This window comes from Eubalaena glacialis, chromosome 12 (genome assembly GCF_028564815.1).
Source record: "Eubalaena glacialis isolate mEubGla1 chromosome 12, mEubGla1.1.hap2.+ XY, whole genome shotgun sequence".
Classification (NCBI taxonomy): Eukaryota; Metazoa; Chordata; class Mammalia; order Artiodactyla; family Balaenidae; genus Eubalaena; species Eubalaena glacialis.
This window is the reverse complement of record NC_083727.1, coordinates 27,052,761-27,074,371: the sequence shown is the minus strand read 5'-3', so window position 1 is coordinate 27,074,371 and position 21,611 is coordinate 27,052,761. Positions and strand designations below refer to the sequence as shown.

Here is a 21,611-nt window from a genome sequence, read left to right as displayed (position 1 = left end):
AGAACTGTGCAGGTGGGAGGGTGTGTACATGCTACTGTGGGTTGCTGAACAGAGCTGAAGCAGTGACCTAAACTTCTATGAGACTAGCCATCCTGAAAAGTGGTGTCAGAGGGCCTACTAGTCTGTATGATTAATAGCGATAGTTCACCAAGACAAAGCTGGGTGAAACTCACAAGTCCTTACCTGACTGAAGATTTTTTTTTTTGCCTTTTAGTTTGAGAAGTTTCTATTGACCTATCTTCAAACTCACTGAGTTTTTTTGGCCATGTCCAGTCTGTTGATGAGCCCATCAAAGTCATTCTTCATTTCTGTCACAGTGTTTTGGTTTTTTTAAAAAACTTCTAGTATTTCCTTTGAATTCTTTCTTAGAGTTTCCATCTCCCTGCTTACATTGCCCATCTGCTCTAGCATGTTGTCTACTTATTCCATTAGATCCATTAGCATATTAATTATAGTTATTTTAAATTCCCTGTCTGGTAATTCCAGAACCTGTGTCAAATCTGAGTCTGGTCCTGAGGCTTGCTTTGTCTATTCAGACATGTTTCATCCTTGCTACTTAACATGCCTTATAACTTTGTTGTTGTTATTGAAAGTCAGGTGATGTATGGGATAGTAGAAACTGAGGTAAATATGCTTCCAGTGTGAGATTTCATGGTAATTTGGACTTCGTTTAATGTTTGCTGCAACTGTAGGTGCCAGAGTCTTTAAGTTCCTTTAGCGTTCTTGTTTTTATCTCCCTGTTGTCTTTGGGCTTCTCTAAGAACTCCTCCTTAAATAGAGTTTGACACACTGCAGCTCTTACAGCTGTAATCCACTCATTAGATTGGAGCCTTGTCGGTGTGCTGGTAAAGTGTAGGGGAGGGGACGTGTTCTACAATCTTATTATTACATCTCAGTCTGTTAGGGGCCTGTGTCCCTGGTTTGTGACCTTCACAGGTGTTTCTTAGCCTTTTCTTTTTTCTCTCCTTAGATGGGACAGGAAGACCAGAGGGGCCTCCAGTGGGAAAAATGCCCTTTCCCCAGGGTGGGAAAGTCTGGTAAGTCCCTGCCGCTGGAGAGTAGGCCTCTGTTGTGAAGAACCCTCTGGGCATATTTCAAAATGGTTACTCTTTCCCTCCCTCTGCCAGAGTGCCAAGGTTTCCAGGAAGTCAAACCCATGAAAATGTAGGGGTTCCCCTAAGACTCCTCCAGGAGTTTCTCATGTGATAGTCCACATTCAGCCTCCAGAAATTTACAAAATTTACCATTTAAGTGTTTCTACCAGTTTATAGCTCCAATGGCTTCTGTTTCAGGTAAGGAGGTCTCTGCTGTAACTTTCTGGATTCATCTGTCTATTCAGATTTGGGGGTGGCAGTTTGCCCTGTGACCTCAGTTCTCCGATGAGTCCTTGAAAAGTCATTGATTTTCAGTTTGTTCATCTTTTTCTGCTTGTAAGGAAGGTAGTAACAACTTCCAAGCTCTTTATATGATGGAGCTGAACCAGAAGTCCTGGCTGAAGATGTTTGAAAAATCTGCTCAATTTCTATAACGACGGCCACTGTGAAGGGAAAGTAGACATTCCTAAGGAAGGTTCCAAAAGAAAATAAAAGCACCCAAAGCTACTGGCCCTTCTTGTAACTCCTGCCCGCTGCACCTCGTGTGGAGTGTTGGCCACTCCTGCACTCAAGCTGTGGTGATATATGCATGTGAGTGTGGGCAACTTTTGAGTCCAGGTGTGAGCAAGAGTCAATGCACGTTGAGATCGGTTGCCACGGTAGTTGTCATTAGTATAAAACAAAGTCTTTTTTATTGTTGCTATTTGCTTAAGTCATTTTAAGTTGAGATTTCTGCCACTTTCAACCCAAAGAGTCCCAAGTGGCACAAATATAAATGAATGGTTCTTAGCCAACAGGGTGGGGTGAAGGAACAAAAGAGGTTTTTGTTTGTTTGTTTTGTTTCTGCTTTTCATTTTTCACCATGCAAGCTGTTACCTGCACCTGACTAGGGATTAGATATGTCACCCTGGTCTCTTACAAATTACCATCTACCATGTATCACCCATGGTCTTAAACAACCCATGGTTTTACCTGTCGTCTTTCCCTTCAGTTTACAATTCAGTTGAATCCCACATTCATGCTTCACAAATTCACTGGACATTGGAGCAATGTTGTGCATTGCACACTATTATAAATAATAATACCTGAGGCTTTTTATTACAGTGCTTGCTATTTGCTAGGTGCAGTTCTAAGTGTTTTACATGGACTAATTCATGTAATTCTCACAATATTCCTACAGGTTGTCATTAATATTGTCCCAATAATACAAAGGGTAAACTGAGGCGTGAAGAGGCTCGGTAACTTGCCCTGGTCTCATAGCTGGTAACTTGTAGGTGTGGGAGCTGATTTGAACCCAGGTGGTCTGGCTCCAGTGCCCATCTGTCTCACCATTATGCTAGTCTACCTCTTGGTAAGAAGCACTCAACCTGACATCATAAAGCTGGAGAAGGTGGGAGTGGTGGTGGGCAGTTCCAATGCTTGTTAATTTTGCAACTCAGTGAGGACCCAGACTCTATCCATGATTCCTTTCTGCTGTCCTCAAAAAGGAAAAGGATCCAATCTATACGTTTGTATGTACGAACAGTTTTCTGTTTGTGAGCACTAAGGGACCCAGAGAGCAGTTGAGGTACCATGAAAACAGAATAGAGACAGGGGTCCAATTGCTATTATAACCAAGTCCCCAAGATCTCCAGGCTTTTTGGTCCATCTCTCATTTAATATTCAAGTAAAACAACTTAATCCTTCACCTTAAATAACCCTGAAAAGTACAGAGCTTCAGACGAGTGTTTCTGAGGATTCCTTGAGCATGCTCTGTGTTGTTGATTACTTCCTGCTCCCAGCCACTGTGCCAATCACTTAAAAAAAAAAAAAGCTTAATTGAAATATAATTTACGTCCATAAAATTTGCTCATTTTAAGTGCACAATTGTCATTAGTATGTTTGCAGAATTGTACAACTGTTACCACCATCTAATTCTAGAACATTTTCATCATCCCAAAAAGAAATCCTGTAGCATTAGAAGTCACTATCCATTTCTCCTGAATCTTCCCAGCCCCTGGCATCACAAATCTACTTTCAGCCTCTATGGATTTGCCTCTTTTGGTTGGATGCTTCCTGCTGTCCTGAAATTGCTCTTTCAAGCTGCTCTTCCTAACCTGCTCCTGTGCTCCTTTTTTAGGCCAGGTATTGCTAATAGAAAGTTGATGTTGGGATGCAGTTGAGGAGATCTACTAAATGCTTGAAGCTCCCTATCATAAGGGCATTTCAGTGCAGGAAAGGAAAACTTGAAAGTTAATGTCGAAAGTCCTCGCTCTTAGTGTCTCTGAGTATTTCTCTCCCTACTTGGCCCTTGCTTGCTGCTATGCACAGTCCCTTTCCCGTAGTCACACTTACCCTAGACTTAAGCCCCCAAGTTCCTTATTTTCTTAATATTTTTCTGAAGAAGTAACCGGAAGGGCTATAATACTGTTCTCTAAGACAAAAGAGCAATCATTCTCCAATATAATTCTTCACCACATCCTAGAATGTGGAAAAGCCATAGTTATTAAAGCATCACCCCTTTTCTGTCCTACTACACAAAACACACACACACAGATATGTATATATGGGGAGATATATATATACATATATATATACACATATATATACACATATATGTATATGTGTATATATATATATACACACACACACACATGGATAGAGAAAGTTACTCTGGAAGATTTTACAACTAATGCAAAGTTGATTGCCCATCTGTCATCTCCCAGCCCCTCTCCTATTCTTCCTTGCACACAGAACTCTAAACTTGTTCAGGTACAAGCAGCAATGTGCTCAGGGAAGGTGGACTGACGCCCTAGTTGGATTAGTCATCATTTTTCTAAAGCCATCATGGTGGACCCATAGCTCTTTGCCAATGATTGGTTCAGCGGTGGGCCTGTGACCCAGCTAGAGAATGAGGTGAATGAGCAAGTATGCTAGGGAAGGGGTTCTGGGCAATTTCGCTATGATAAGAAGACTCTCTTCAGAAGAAACTCCCTTTATCCTGCCTTTGCATGCAGTTGGTGTGGATGTGATGTCTGAAACTACAGTAGTCATTTTGCAGCCATGAGTGGACAACCCTAAGGGTGTATAGCAATGTGCTGAAGGCAACCAAGAAAATGAGGGAAAGAGTCTGTTTCTTGACACCTTCATTGTGCTGCTGAATTAGGAACACTGGAACTGCCTACTTCAGGCTTCTTGTTATAGGAGAGGATAAATTCCTATTCTAAAGTCATTTTTAGTTGGGCATTCTTTTTCTTTCAGTCAAAAACTCCTCAACTGATATAATTTAAATTTGATAATTAATTTTGCTTCTGAAAGAAAATACACTTGAAAAGCAAAACTTTTTTCCATTGCAACACCGATTTTAACCCATCTATCCATAATTTATCCCTTTATTCAACATTTATTAAGTAAATATTATATACCAATTTCTGAAATTTGTTTCCTTTTTTAAAATATTTCTTTATAGTCAATGTAATTAGTGATTTTATATACATGAAGGATTCCTTCCAAAAGGGCTAATTTGAAGATAAAGACTAGTCAAACATTCTTTGAAAGGGCAATAAAAACTCTAAGGTTTATCTTCTAAAGTTTATCTGAAAGACACAACTGGACAATGTTTCCCATATTCACCAAGAGTTTAAAAAACGAACCAGAAATGTGATAAAAAAGGGGCAAAAGATGTCAAAAGAAAGTTTTTAGCAAAGGAGATCAAATGTCTCTTATACAGATGAAAGGATCCTTAACATCATTTAAATAGGAGAAAAGCAAATTAAACCACAAGGAAAACACACGTGTCAGCAAGGCTGTTGGAACGAAGGTTGTTCAGGAGAAAGCATGTTGGTACCACCTCTGAAGACAAGAAAATGGATAATAAATAATGCACCTTATTATGGGCTGAATGTTAATGTCTCCCTCCTCTACCCCCAGTTCATATGTTGAAATCCTAACCCTCAAGGTGTTGGTATTAGGAGGTGGACCCTCTGGGAGGTGTTTAAGTCATGAGAGTGGAGGCCTCCTACCTGGGATTGGTGTCCTTATAAGAAGAGACAAGTGAGCGTGCCTTCTCTCTCTGCTCTCTGCCATGTAAGCGTACAAAGAGGAGCTGGCTATCTGCAAACCAGAAATCAGACCCTCACCAGACACGGGATCTGCCATCACTTTGATTTTGGACGTTCCCAGCCTCCAGAATTGTGAGAAATAAATTTCGGTTGTTTAAGCCACTCAGTCTATGGAATTCTGTAGTCCAAACTGACTAAGACACAGCTATTATTTCATCCAGCAATTCATTCTAGGAATTTATCCTAAAAATATGATTGCACATGGGCACAACAATATATGTACAAGGACTAAACCATTTTTGCCATACCAAAAATGACAAGAATCCTAAACTTCTATTTAAAGAGTACTGGTTAAATAATTTATGATATAGCCAAACAATAGAAGACCTGCAGTCATTTACAAAGAAAGACTTGGGGATGATCTTCAAGATATGTCTAGGAAAAGCGTGCAGTATAGAAAAGTGTGGATTGTATGCTACCATGTGTCTACAAAAAGGGATGCTGTCCTTTTGTATGCATATGATATCTTTGGAAGACTACAGAAGAAGTTGGTAATAATTCACAGTTGTCACTGTGAAGGGGAATCAGGTGACAGTGATACAGGGGTCAGAGAAAGACACACTGTGTACCCCTTGGTACCTTTTGGATTTTGTGTCCTGTGAATTATCTACTTAAAATTATTAGCATAATAACTTAAAAAGGTGACTACATTCCATGATGGGACCGACAAAGCCTGTTTGTCTCCCAAATTCCCCTTTCCATGGGTTCTTGCTAAATACTGGTGTTTGTTGGCTGCTGTTGAACGTGATACTGACAACCCACTAATAAATACACCAAGGCTTGGTGAATCCTTAATATTCCCCCCAAAGTATAGAGGATAAATAAATCAAATTCTAAAAAGTAATTCAAAATATGTGATTGTGCCCGATAAGATTGCTAAGGTCTGAATGTTTGTGTCTTCCCCAAATTCATATGTTGAAAAAATAATGCAAAATGTGATGGTATTAGTAGGTGGGGGTCTTTGGGAAGTGCTTAGGTCTTGAGAGGGGAGACTTCATAAATGGATTATTGTTCTTACAAAAGAGACAAAGATTTTATTTTAGATAAATACCTTTGGTGGGCACTTAGTTTTCCCCAGGCATTCCTTCTCCCTTCTTCCTTCTGGTACTGGAGCACCCTGCTTTAGCTGCAGACCTCAGACTACAATCCCAAGTCTCCCTGCAACTAGCTGCAGCCAATGGGATATGAATGAATAGAATGAGGACAATGCCCATATCACTTGTTTAAAAGAAACTTGCTTGTTGACGAGAAAGTTTTGGAAATGGATAGTAGTGATGGTTGCACAACATTGTGAATGGAATCAGTGCCATTGAATTGTATACTTAAAAATGGTTAAAAGAGCAAACTTTACTATATATAGTCTGGTAACACAGCTATAACAAAATACCATTTTAAACCACAAACATTTATTTTCACAGTCATGGAAGCTGGAAGTCCACGATCAGGGTGCCAGCATGGTTGGGTTCTGTAAGGACCCGCTTCCTGGCTTATGTAGACAGCCACCCTCTTGCCATGTCCTTACCTGGCTAAGCGAGAGCTCTGGGCTGTTCATCCCCTTACATGGGCACCAATCCCATCGTGGGGCTCTACCTACATGACCTCATCCAAATCCAATCATCTCCCCAAAGCCCCACCTCCAAATACCACCACACTGGGGATTAGGGCCTCAACATATGAATTTGGGGAGGGTCACATTCAGTCCATAGCAATATATTTTACCACTATTAAAAAAATTAATAATGTAATATACCCAAGTCCATTGACCTGTACACTTTAAATGGGTGAATTGTATGGTATGCATATTTTTAAAAAGTAAAAGAAACCTGCTTGTCCTTTCCTCTCTCTCTTTCCTGTCCCATGGCTGGACTGTGGATGTGGCACTGACCCAGCTATGACAAAACACCTTTAGAAGAAAGCTGGGAACCTGAATAATCCTGTGAGTGAGGTTTTCTACCATTACAACCCTACCCCTACTTTCAGACTATTGTGAGAGAGGAATACACTTGTTTGTTGAGCTTCTGTACTCAGGATTCTTTTTAGTTCAGGAGTTTAGCCAGTGTTCTCACCGAAACACTGTCACCCCACTTGTCACAGTGAGAAAGACAATGATTTTGAAAAAAAGAGACAGGGATTGAGGGCATCCACCTACTCTCTTCCTTCTGATCCTTCCCTCTGTCATCTTGACCAACACTCCATTTGTAACCAGTAATGTCCCAGGGCTCCACAATTCCTATACCCACTACATGATTTTACTTTAATTTACAGAACTGCTGAACGCACAGTACTGTACATAAGAGTAAGCTACTACTATCCAATTTTTTTCCATTGATTTCATTAACAGTGGATGGAGTTTCAACGAGTACAATATTCTACAGTAGAACTTAAATAAGAATTAGTTCATGGTTCACGCCAACAGAGTCAATTGAATATATCAACTATGTTCAAATAAGCAAATCAATTTTTTCCCTAGCTATCTGAGTAATGTCTGTTTGCCATTTGTTCCTTTTATTTCACTACAGAAAAGATTATGGAACATGAAAGCAAAAGGGTAGAAACCATCACTTTTCTTAAATCCATCCTTTATTATAAACTAATTCGGTAGATCTTCAGAGCTTGCAAGAATGTAGCAATGGATTAACTTCAGTGATATGTTCTCAAAATAACGCATAAAGTAAATTTGATGCAACGGAGAGAACAATTACTTATTATCAAAGGGCATGCATTTGATTATGTCTCTTCACATCATGTAATTCCAGATATGTTTGGTTCATTTCTGCCTCTGGATCAATCTTTTCCTGTGGTGTGATGGAAGAGACAAAGGTTGATTTTAATTGTTTGATGCCAAAACACCTGTTGAAAAATTTAACAACTTGATAATCTCGATGTTTTTCTATCTTGATACAGACCTAATTCAGAGAGATCTGGACAGTGGACCAAATTTCTTGCTTTTTGTTTGGCTATTTGGCTTCATGCAAAATAGCCCTGTGTGTGTATGTGTCCTTGTATCAAAGATCTCTTAATGAATGAGAGATGCTGTTGGTCTTGGACTGGCTTTCCATACAATTATGATGAATCTAGAGTGCTAATGTATTGTGTGATTTAATAAAACATCACCAGTTATAAATCTCTGCTATATAGCACCCCTGCCTTGGATTAGTGGAAGTTAACACAGGTCACGTCTGAAATTCAAAAGTCCTGACTCTATGTGGAGTGCTTTCACACTGATTGCCCAGTTCTCTGAAGGACTACCATTCTTTCTCATCAATGATTGCTGTGCCCAGTTACCCTTAAAGCAGCCCATTGCAAGCAGCCCAGTTCAAAAGACCAGTTTCCTATTTTCTTTCAGGAGTAACGTTCAATTTTCAAATGAATTAGACAGGCAAATTGGGGAAAGTTTTACATTTTGCAATTCGCCTAGTGGGTGTCTTCCAAAATCTGCAATATATTTTATAAACGTTATTACTGACTTGGTAAACGGCCATTTCTGTAGGCACTTACTGTCATTGTGATGGTATAAAGGCAAATTCACTTTACCTAATATTCCCTAAGCCTTCCAGAGTGCTGCAGTAATCATAGGATGGCGCTACCTCTTCCATGTGATGAATGGTTTTGTAAATAAACACTGTCCCCTTTAATTCCATCACCATATGGAGAGATGATTGTGGAAAGGGAGTCAGTAAGCCAGACAGTTCACTGCACAAAGGCAGGTATTCCACTGTCTTAACTGCCCTATTTCCAACTACCCAGCACTGTGCCTGGAACGCGGTCCAGCACTCAATAAATATCTGTTGACTGACTGACAAAAGAAAACCAAGTCATGAAAAATCAAAGCACAACTTCAGTTTTCTCATTCAATTGGAAACTACATTGGATTATAAGCTCTTTTAAGATGGCTTGATTGGTAAGCCTGATTTCCCTAAAGTGCCATTCTTGGAAAATAAAATGCTGTAAATTGAATCTGCTGGGTAAGGAATTGGCTGTGTAGTCTCTGCATAAAAGGCAGAGGCAGGAAGGCTTGGTGCAGACTGTTTGGAGGTCTGCTCAGCGAGATGGGGAGCTCTCGCCCAGCACTCTTGGCGCCCCGGGGCTCCATGCCGTCAGGTTTTAGGAGACTTGCTCTGACTCAATCCAATAAAAATGTTCATAAAGGAACTTTTTTTTTCTTTTTTTTTTTGGCTAGGATGCTTGTCTTGAAAAATAATATAGAACATTGTTAACAATTCAGACAGGAATGGTAGAAATAGGTCAGACAAAAAATGAAGGGTGAAGTTGTCCTGGCCTTTCTTTGATCTTTTGAACAGTGTTTGAAAGAGCTCTTGGCCGATGAACAAATTTGTTCTGTATTGTGGAGTTAATATCTGTGCCAGGGTTTCTGTCATCCCTCTGGGCATGGTGATCAATATAACTAATAAATAGGAAATGACTAGACTGAGCCCATTGGAGGCCAGCAATCTCCCTAATGGGGCCCACAAAAGAAGACACCCTGAGATAACAGTCACACTGAGTTTGGAGAAATGTGGGTCTTCACAGAACAGTTAGTGGCTCTTCAGTTAGCACTGAGTTACCTTAAGGAAGCTTGGCAACATCCAAGGATAACACTAGAAAAGAGACAGCAAGAGAGTGAACCAAGTGAGTGAGGGAGGAAGGAACCATAGAAGACAGTGAATGAGCAGAAAACAAGGGAACCTTTCAAAAAAAAACTTTATTTTCTTAGAGCATTTTTAGGTTCACAGTGAAATTGAGAGGAAAGTACAGAGAGTCCCTACACAATGCATGGCCTCCCCCATTATCAACATCCCCCATCAGTGATACATTTGTTACAATTGATTAGTCTGCATTGACACATCCCTCTAAGTCCATAGTTTGCATTACAGTTCACTTTTGGTGTTGTATATTCTGTGGGTTTTGACAAATGTACACACATCCATCATTATAACATCATACAGAGTATTTTCATGCCCTAAAAATCCTCTGTGGTCTGCCTATTCATCCCTCCCCCACACTCCCAGCCCCTGGCAACCACTGATCCTTTTGTTGTTTCCATAGTTTTGCCTTTTCCAGAAGGTTATGTAGTTGGAATCATACAATATTTAACCTTTTCAGACTGGCTTCTTTCCCTACTTAATAATACGTATTTTAGTTTCCATGTCTTTTCATGGCTTGATAGCTCATTATTTTTCAGTGCTGAATAATATTCCATTTTCTGGATGTACCATGGTTTACTTATCCATTTACCTTCTGAAGGGTATTTTGGTTGCTTCCAAGTTTTGGCAATTATGAATAAAGCTGCAAAAACATCCAGGTTTTTGTGTGGATTCAAGTTTTCAACTCCTTCGGGTAAATACAAAGGAATATGATTTCTGGATAGTATGGTAAGAGTATATTTAGTTTTGTAAGAAACTGCCAAACTGTCTTCCAAAGAGGCTGTACCATTTTGCATTCCACCAGCAATGGATGAGAGTTCCTGATGCTCCATATCTTCACTAGCATTTGGTGTTGTCAGTGCTCCAGATATTGGCCATTCTAATATGTGTGTAGTGGTATCTTACTGTTGTTTTAATTTGCATTTCCCTGATGATATATGATGTGGAGCATCTTTCCATATGCTTATTTGCCATCTGTATATCTTCTTCGATGAGGTATCTATTAAAGTCTTTGGTCCATTTTTTAATGGGATTATTTGTTTTCTTGCTGTTGAGAAAGGATCCTTTATTAGGACAGCAGAAGAGTTTACTGATGTTGGGAGTGAACCAGTGGTCTGTATCTGATATATATATATATGATATATATATATATGTATATGTTTATCCAGTGCTAACACAACCTAATATATATATGCATATGATATATATCCCTGATATATATATGTATCCAGTGCTAACACAATCTAAGTCACACCCAAGAGAACCTCTGATTAAAACTCAATGATAAAGAGAAAAATATGTAGTCACCAACTCAAATGCAAAGGGAAAAAATGCATATTATCGGAGGTATTGTTTGAGAATCAAATAGAAGCCCTGGGTCCAATAGGATTTTTAGGTTTAATGGTTCAATAAGAAAATTAAGGAGGTTTTTCCCTTTAGAGGACAGTTGACTAATTGCCAAAATAGAAACCAATCTAGTTACCAAGTCCTTCAACGTTAGCAGGAAGTTAAAGATGTGTATGAAGAACTGCAAGGCACGAACATATGCTTTACACCAGGCTCCCATTATTACCCAGGGTGGTCTCAGTTTTCCTCTTTGAAAACTGGGATGATCAAAGAGCTTCAGGATTAAGTTTTTTAGTTTCTTTGTTTTTGCTGTTGTTTTAAGAACAATGAATACACCTTGGTTATTCTTAAAAGCTTAATATGTCAAAATCTGACTAAAAACGAAATAAATGATTTGCTTTGCAGAAACTTGCTTTACAGATTCTAAACACTGTTTAGGTTAGAAAGTTACCACATGGGGGGAAAAAAAGAAAGTGACCGCATCGGAAGAGCCTGTTCAGCTTCCTCAAGCCTCTCCCAGAAGGATGCACGTCAACACCTGTTAGAGGACTCCCCCCACCCTTCCACCAGTTATGTTTTTATTTATGTTTGTGTATTTGTGTCCCCACTAGACAGAGCTTCCACGGAGCAGGGCTTGGGTTTGTTCATCTTTGTATTTCTAGTGACCATGTGCTTTATAAAACCTAGTATGCATTTAGTAAGTGCTTGCTCAATGCACGAATCCCTTCTATGTTGAAAATATGTTTTCAAACAAAGAAACACTTGTAATAAAAGGAGTTCACAGGCCCTTCCATGGCAGACCTTGAAAAACAGTGATGCACTGAAAATCCTCCCTGAATTTCCTGCTATGGTAGTGTTGTCAAAATGTTAAAACCAAATTATACCACAGACATCCAGTTAATTCTTCTTCCCTTTTTATTAAGTCGGCCCTGCATTTCTTACTTGCAAATTTTGTTGTCCTCAAACCTAGGCAAGTCACTGTTATGTAAGCTGGACATTTAGGGACAAAGAATTTGTTTTTTGTTGTTTTGTTTTCAGGTTCAAAAATGGAAAAAGATCCTCAGGGAAACTAGCAAAGCTGGCTGAGTCCAGCTGTGGAAGGGTAGGAAAGGTGGCTTTCTAAAAGAGGCCTAATCGATGGAACTACGTCTGTGTGGCTGAGAATGCATTCAAATGCCTGCCAGAGACTGTTATTAGTTCTGGATGAACAATGAGAACTGTAATTTTTATTGGCTTAACTTTGAGGATTTTCCCAAAGCTGGAGGCACGCTGATTAAAATCTCCAAATTTGTTAACAAACATTCCTAAGCAGGCTAGAATTTCTCCTGATTGAACACTCTTTTTTTTAAAGATTTTTTTTTAATGATATTCTTATCTGCTTACATTCTTTTTATTTATGTATGTATGTATGTATGTACGGCTGTGTTGGGTCTTCGTTTCTGTGCAAGGGCTTTCTCTAGTTGTGGCAAGCGGGGGCCACTCCTCATCGCGGTGCGGGGGCCACTCTTCATCGCGGTGCGCGGGCCTCTCACTATCGCGGCCTCTCGTTGCCGAGCACAGGCTCCAGACGCGCAGGCTCAGTAATTGTGGCTCACGGGCCGAGTTGCTCCGCGGCATGTGGGATGTTCCCAGACCAGGGCTCGAACCCGCGTCCCCTGCATTGGCAGGCAGAGTCTCAACCACTGCGCCACCAGGGAAGCCCCTGATTGAACACTCTTAATATACAACATAGAAGTGCAAGGTACCCCGGTAGATAATTATTTAAATGAGGTACCAAATACTTGTGTTAAACAGACATCTTAATTAGCAAAACAGATATATCCATATTTTTGCATTTGAAATACTTAATAATACCACTATTCAAGAGTTATAAAGACTGTCTTCTCTGAGAAGGTCAATGAAGTCCCTACATTGTTCATTTCTATGCATCCCAAAGTGCCTTTCTTATTTCCCTCTCTTCATGTCATTCTCATGGATTTGCTTGAGGTGTTGCACTTTGCTGAGAGAATAATTTTCATTGTCAGATATGTAAAATGATGTTTTCCTAAGACTGTATGAATTGGCAAAACTGAGAGTAAGAATATAACGTAAAATATTTTGTAGAGAAGCATCTAGATTGTTTGTGATGGTTTTATTAGCTGCTTATGGGAAAAAAGTCTTTTTTTTTTTAAGGGTTCAACAATGCATGATTTTTATTCTCTTGCTCTGAGAACTTGTATCAAAAAATATATATATTAAACCAAGGAAAGTAACTGAAGATTTATGGGTCTCTTGTGCTTTAAAAAGGAAAAAAAAAGGTAGCCACTAATTTGCTCAGATACAGCAGGCTTAGTGGTCCTGTATTTTGACGATTTTAAGAATGTTTCTTAAGGTGAGAGGAAAGGGAAAACATTCACTATCCCTTTCCAGAATTTAAACAGAGGGCAGTAGACATTCTTTACACCCAAATAAAATTATGGCAGCAGTTCACATGTGACCAAGGTGAATGTAGAATGGAGATGTTCTAAACACAGCTAGGACTCTCAGCAAAGCTAATACTCTAAAATCATATGATTACATTTTGAAAGAAAATGCACAAAAACCAAATAGGAATTTTGAGATTTTTCATTTGAAGGTAAATCTTAATGCTATTAAATTCACAAATATGTTAATTTAAATACCCAGTTCTATTATCTAAAACACACATTGCAAACATACAAATATCTATTCTCTCCACATGTCAGAGCCCATTCATTTCATGGTTTGGAAATGCGGAGAATAAATCCCCTTAAACTGCAAGTCAGTAGGTGTTTCTTTACAGTTAACTTTAGCAAAATTCATTCAAAATAGTAATTAACAATGATCTTCTTTACTTGTTAACTCACAAGAAAACACCTTCAAAACTGCATTTTGTTAAAGTTTCTGTACTAAAATGCAGAAAAACTGAACTACACAAATATTGAAAAGTTAAAACTTCCTTAATTTTTTATTCCTGGTACCACTACCACAATTTACAGGGCAATATACCTGATTTAATAAAAAGAAAAAGAAAAAGAAAAAGCTACAACAGATAAAAGACCTCAGGAATGTACATTTAATTGACACTACATTACATTAATCAATAGCTGCACTTTTTGCAAACTGTGGCTATGACAGTCCTGAACAAGAAGGGTTTCCTGTTTAAGCTGCAGTAACTTTTCTGACTATGGATGCATCGTTCCTTCTGTGGCAGATTTTTACAGTTCCTCTAATAAATTTGGGACGACTGTCTCAAAGTAACCTGCAGCTTTCCTGACAACTCCTCGCTCTCTCTCCTGCTAAGAACTGTAGCCCTTTTCTTCTGGGTTTTTAGAACCTTCTGCTACCCTATCCACCACTTCCACCATCAGATCCATAACCACCACCATAGGGACTTCCCGAGCTTCTTCCACCAAAACTGCCCCCCTTTATGGGTCCATAATTTGATTGCTGTTGTCCACTATAATTTCCAAAATCATTATAGCTCCCACCACCACCATAGTTACCTCCAAAATTTCCTCCTTCACTGTAACCATCATACCCCCCCCTCACTGCCACCATATCCTCCACCTTGGTTTCCATATCCTGGCCCACAACCACCATAGCCTCCTCTACTACTGTAACCAGGACCACCCCCATAGTTACCACCATCGCCTCCAAATCCATCATATCCACCATCACCTCCTCCATGACTACCTCTGCTGCCACCACCTCCACCACCATAGCCTCCTCTTCCACCAAAGTTTCCACCATGGCCAGTTACCTCCACCGCCTGCAAAATTTCCTCCACGACCCATAAAGTTGCCAGACCCACCTCCACGAGTCTTCCTTTTCTCAGATAGATTATGATTGGTCCTTGTCTGAAGCTCTTATTAGAATTATTAAAAGAAAGGTGTTATCACTCTCTCTGAGTGATACTCAACCTTCTCGGATGATGGATTTTAGTGTCTGCAACAGTGGTTTAAATTTGAAAAAGTCTCTGGATTTATACAGCTACCATGACAGATCAAAATTAGAGTATATTCCTAAACTTGAAAAATATTAATATGATCTATTAGGCTTCTTTTTTCCTTGACCAATCACCCAGGTAACAAATATTTCTTGGGCACTTTGTTGAGTAAGGCACTTTGGGCACACAAAGAAATGTACATAAGACTTAGCTCCTGCTCTCAAGGAGCTAACATTCTCCTCGGGAAGATAAGATATATGTACATGGCAAGTGACCTAACAATCCAAAATAGTACATGTCAGTACCAAAAGCAAAACAAAACAAAACAACAGACCTTTCATTTGCAAACTATAGATGTTTGCTCCAAAGCAGAATAAAGTTAGTAACTACCAAAGCAGGATTAAATTTCACTCCCCTGGTAAGTCTCTAAGCTTGAAGGATTAGAGGCATATAATTTGGGAATGAGAACTATTGGTCTACAGATAGTACAAGTCTAGATTGTGAGCCAGATCCTTCAGACAGGTTAGTAAGTGGAAGAAAAACGAATTTCATAGAGGCTACGTGAAATGACTAGATTTATCAAAGTAACTATTGGAAAGGGGACAAATCATTCCAGCAATTCCCAGGCAGGCTGGAATGATTGGACACCAAGCATCAGTAAGTAGAAATAATGTTAATGAGATTCCTTCTCAGGTGCCACAAAAAGCATTATTCTTCCTCTGTTCATATCATTGTGGAATAACCACAATGGCTGATGTGCTATTGACTTTCTGGGACCAAAATCTTGTGCAGCTAAATCAACCTTTCTTACTGTTCACGCTGGGATTCTCTAGATTTCACCATCAAAGTCCTTGTCACATACAGGGTTCTCCCTTCCCGCTTCCCCTTGAGGAGGTAGAAGCATCATCCTCAAAAGAGGCCAGGTGCTTTTCTGCTCATTCATCCCACATTGAGATGAGTCTACCTGAGCTGTTTCAAACAATGCCCCTCCAGATTAGAAATGACCTAGAATGAGATCAGACTCTGAAAGGTGGTCCATATCTGGAGAAGGTTAAAATATGAATGTGGCTTTGTACAAGACATTATTAACAATGCCTGAAAACCAACAGTTGAAGCCAAGGACTGGTGATAACCAACCATATAACCAACTTGTAATACATGGAGGTTTGGGGGGACCACTATTACTTTCAAACACAAAATGTCCCATTGCTACAGAAAAAGGAATGTAGAAAGAGCTATGAGAAGGGAAAGAGGCTGACTCAAAACTCAAACAGGAATATTTCAGGTTAACAAGCTGCCTGTCAATAGTTTAAAAAAAATTCACGAGTCTCCATTAAAATGAATTTCAAACACATCTCTTTCATGATCTGTTAATGAGGACAGTTTGACATTTTCCCAGGTGAAATAATTTAAGTAGAAACCATGTGACATTATAATCAATTTAAACAGCTCTCTAACTACTTCAAGTTTGTCAAAGTGTTTTACAGTTAAAGCTATAATTAGCTAGCCCTTCTAAATTCACTGTGAGGTAAAGACTTGAATTATCAAGGAAGCTTTATAACTGTGGAAACAAAGAACAAATAATTTTCAGAAAGAGGCAGCCATTTGGGTGCTGGTTACAAGGATATGTTCATCTTGTGAAAATTGATCAAGCTACATACTTAAGGTGTGTGCACTATTGTGAATGTATATTACATATCAACGACAAGTTAAAATAAAAATGTGTGTGTGTGTGTGTGTATGTATTAAGAAACCTGGTATAAAGAGAAAGAAGAAAGATCTCCTTCCAGATTAACTTTTCTGAAACTACCCAGTAAGGGCGTTTGTGTTTAGTGTAATGGGCCTTTGTCCTGCTGAGCCAGCCGCTTGAGGTGCTAAAACTAACTCAGTTCCTCCTAGACTTAAATTGGAGTTTGAAAAGAATAGAATTGTGTGTTCAGGTGTGTAGATGGGAGTTAAAGTGGCAAGAAGATAAATAGATGGATTATCACATGGTTTGTTTATCGAGTAGTTTGCTGCTTCGAGGGAACTCTTGGGTCTTGATGGCCTGGTGCACTAGAAGGAAGGCATGATTGTGACCTCCTGGTCCAAAGCTTTCATCTCATGGAGAAGGGAACAAGCTCCTAGAGGTGAAATTGCTAGAGAGTGGCTGACCCTCTCACTCCCAGGGCCTCGGTGCTTTAGATTCAGATAGACCTGGAACCAAATTCCAGCTCGATGGTTTATGTACCCTGGGCTGTGGGCAAACCAGTGGACCTTTCTGACTCAATTTCCTGAGAAGCTTAAAGAGAGAATATAATAATGCCCATACGGTAGAACTGCTGGGATGATAAAAGGGAAAAAACACACAAAGGTCTGACAGGCACTGAGTGTTGTATGAATTCCTGCACCACACACACCACTCTTTTTTTTCATTTAAAACCTGCGAAATGGATCAGATTAGTCCCAGAGTTCTCAGCAGGCAGGAAATAGAAGATGACAGCACCTTCTTAATGCAAAACTCACCTCTGTCTCCCTCCCTCTCCCTCTCTCTCTCTCTGTCTCTCTGTCTGTCTCTCTCTCTCTCTCTCTCACACACACACACACACACACACACGTTCCTCCTTGATCTGAGTCTCCTGACTATTTTCTGTCCCTTCTTTCCACTAACTTTTGATGTCAAGCTTCCTGAAATTTGAGTCTGCTCTGCTGTTTGCGCTCACGTCTCCCATTCAGTCTTCAGTCTCTGAGATCTGGGTTCTAGCCCCACCGCTCCATTGCAACCGCTCTGCCAAGATCCTCAAAGATGCCACGCTTACAAAAGTCAAGTCCCTTCTTTAGCTTGACCTTATTACTTTTCTGTGGCATTTGTCCCTGTCGATCACTCTGTCTCTGAAACACATTCCCTCCTTGGATTTTACATGGCTCTCATGGTTTTCATTCCACCCATCTGCCCACTGCTTCTCAGTCTCTTTTTCAGGGTCCCTGAAATGCAGGTGATCTCCAGGGCTCCCTACCTCTCCTTGACCATCTCACCCCCACCTGTGACTCCTCCTACCTGCCAGATGGCACCCAAATGTGTCTTTCTATCGTGCCCTGTCTCCTGAGCTCTATGTCTCTGTATCAATCGCCCGTGGGATGCTCCATTGATTAAACTCATCTCGTCTCAGCTGTGTCCACCATTGCCGCTCTCTCCACTTCCTCCTCCTCTATCAGGCTCCCTATTCCTGAGCCCTGAATTGTACCACCATCTATGCTGTCGCTTTAGCTCTCGCTCACTACTAGCAACGAATCCATCGATAGGTTTGGCACCCTCGTTTCTTATAAATCCTCTTGAAGCATATGTGTTTCTTGTCCTCACACTCACTGCTCTAACCCGGCCTTTTCTTTTTAACTATTATTATTTAGTCTTTTTTAAAAATTTTTATTTATTTATTTTGGCTGCGCTGGGTCTTCATTGTGGCACGCAGGCTCTTTGTTGCGGTGCGTGAGCTTCTCTACTTGCGGCTCTCGGGCTTCTCTAGTTGCGGCACCGGGCTCTAGAGCACGTGGGCTCAGTAGTTGCGGCTCGTGGGCTTAGTTGCGGTATGTGGGATCTTAGTTCCCCAACCAGGGATCAAACCCGGGCCCCCTGCATTGGGAGCATGGAGTCTTAACCACTGGACCACCAGGGAAGTCCCTAGCCCTGCCTTTTATCCTAGTTGGTTTTCTTGATTTGAGTCATTTAGAAAGGAGGTGACAGCCTATGTACAACACTGATGCTGTGAATGCAAATCAGATTAATCCCTTCTTAAACATGCTAGTCATCGCTTCCCATCTACTGCAGAATGAAGTTCAAGCTCTTAGTATAGCCTTCAAGACCCTCTATGATTGCCCTGGCTCTCTTTTCCAAATTTCACTTTTTCATTCCATATCTTATATCTTGAGATTGTGCAGCTGAGACTGCCAGGAATGTCCTTCGCTTTTCCTGAACAACTTCCATTCATCTTTCAAAACACAGTCAGCTCTGGGAAGGATTCTCTCACCTTCACCTTCTGCACTCCATCCCCAGCTGGGTTGGGTGCCTGGTTCATAGCATCCTGCTCATAACAGGAGACTTCCCTCTCTGCATTGTGATTGTCTGTCTACTTGCCTGACTTTTCCATTAGAGGCAGGAAATGTGTTCTTTCATCTGTTTTGCCAGGGCATAACACGATGCCCACATGTACCAGTCCCTCCATAAATGCAATTTGAGTGAGTGATGAGTTGGCTAGAGCAAGTCTGTGGGAAACTTTGGTGAGGCTGTGGAGGAGGAGGGAGGTGTGAGTGTGTATGAATCGAGTGGCTTATCGACTCCTCCACAGTCTAGAACTAGCTCAAAAGTAATTTAAATACAAAATGAGAAGCTCATTTTTTTCCCCTGATCCACCCACATTATCATTTCACTGCTACCTGAAGACTAAAAACCATATAGCTTTCTGTTGCTTGCATGACCCTGTCAAGTGATCTGAAACATGTCATTCGTGAGCAGTGTCTCTGGCGGGGCTGACACCCACAGGAGAAGATTTCTCCCAGCCTTTGCTTTTTTTTCTCCTTCATTCTTCTGAAACACATCATATATTCCTGTGAGCTTTTTCATCCCGGAACAATTCTCCTCTGATGAAAACATCCTCTTAATCTTGTTCCAACCTCCCTCTCCCCCCCAAAACCTCCGTGGATAGAACAAAGGTGATGACTTTTTAAAAATTTTAATGAGGCATCCAGGGGAGTGGCATAGAAGGAGATTTTAATGTCGCACTTAAAAGAAAAAACAGACAATTTGTCTGAATCTTCTTTTGGAAATGTATCAAAGGGAAATATTTGGAATTCAAATGTAAATTGTAAAACAGAAAACAGAGTGTCCATTAGAATGAAATTGATGCTGACCAGGGGCCCAACAATCCCACAGAAACAAAGATTTGTGTTCCTTTGAAGTTAAATAAATGTTAGTTATACTATGTTTTTGACCTCATCTGTTTTTCCTTAGAAATACTAGTATAGAATGGAAGATAAAAATCCATAGGCAAAGGACTAAACTCAATCTTATCTTTGTTAATCTGTCTTCATTGTTATTTTACATCAAAGTCTGGATCAACTTAATTTATAAGGAAAAGAATATTTATTCCATGACCCTGTGTTGAAGGAAAATTGTTGAGTTAAAAAACAGTTATTGGGTAGAGGGAGCATGCAATATTGAAGAAATTTGTTACCTTTTGTGGACATCAGTATCTGTAAGCAGCTACCTTACAATTATAAACATTCATTTTGCTTAAGTGAGAGAAAGCCTCTTAGGGTTATTATTTAGTCACAGACTTCCTCCATTTTCAGTGGGTGTTTACTAAGAAAATGGGAGTAGAAGAGTGATTATTTGAGCAAAATGTGTTTCAATGCTGATTACCAAAAGCCTAATTTTCTCTACAGAGTTAAGATCTCTTCAAATTCTCTCTCAATCTCTCTTTTTGTTTTTGTGTTTATTTTTTTGTTTTGCTTTGAGTAAACACAGCCATTAATGACTGAGCTACTGTGGCCAGGCCCCAGTCACCCACTGCTGTGGCTGCTGGTCTGGAGATAATTTACCAGGGAGGAAATAATGTAGACGAGAAGTTGGCAGGGGGCAACCGTAGCAGAGGGTCTCTTAGTAACACAGATCTTCTTTCTCAGTTCTCATCTTTCATTTATCCCAGTTCCATTCCCCCAAAGAGGTCTTCCTTGCCTCTCCCTCCAGGCCCTCTGGTTCCATAGCCCTCAGCAACTACATTCATAGCTATGCTTATTTATGGACTTTTCTCATGTCCTTCTCAGATTATTGTCCATCAGTAGGTTTGATTTTCTCTGGTAATTTATATATTCTCTAGGAGACTGGGTTTCTTGAGTTGGGCGTTGAGAAACAGACAGAACCATAAGTCTATTGACCCTCGTTCTCTATCAGTGAAGGTGACCCTTTCACTGGGATATTGTATTTACCGTGAGTTTTTATACTGTTGGTTTGGTAGTCTAGACAACACCCTTTTCTGAAGGATGAGGTCATTGACTAGATCAGTCATTCGAGGAAGATTTGCAGCACTCAGATGCTTATGGAAAGTTGAGTGAAAAGAGGTCCAGGAGGGCTGTGGGATGGGAGTCTGTTGGGGTTTTGGCCAGAGGGTCTCAAGAGGTCCAGGAAGTAGTTCCCAAATGTTGGATCATAAGATGGCAATCTCCACAAAGAACTAAGTTGAGAGCAGAAGAGACCAGGAGTTTGCAGTTCTGGGTTTGTCTTTGGTGCTGGATTAGAAGGCAGAGACTAGACATGCTATGCTCATTCAACTACGACGACAGGGTCAGATCCCAAAGTCCCATGTCAGAATGTTTGTAAGCTTATTTTATTCTCTGTGTTCATTTCCATTTTATCTGCTGAAAATATTGAGTAAAATCTTTTTGAAAATTTGAGGTTTTTTCAGATATGCTAAGAGGAGCTAAGGGAAAAGGTATAGGCTTAGGTTAT

The 21,611-nt window shown here is 40.2% G+C and overlaps 1 pseudogene; it reads right to left on the bottom strand.

Moving 5' to 3' along the window:
- Nucleotides 1-14,511: 14,511 nt before the first annotated feature.
- LOC133102195 (heterogeneous nuclear ribonucleoprotein A3-like) lies at nucleotides 14,512-18,269 on the bottom strand (annotated as a pseudogene).
- Nucleotides 18,270-21,611: the final 3,342 nt, after the last annotated feature.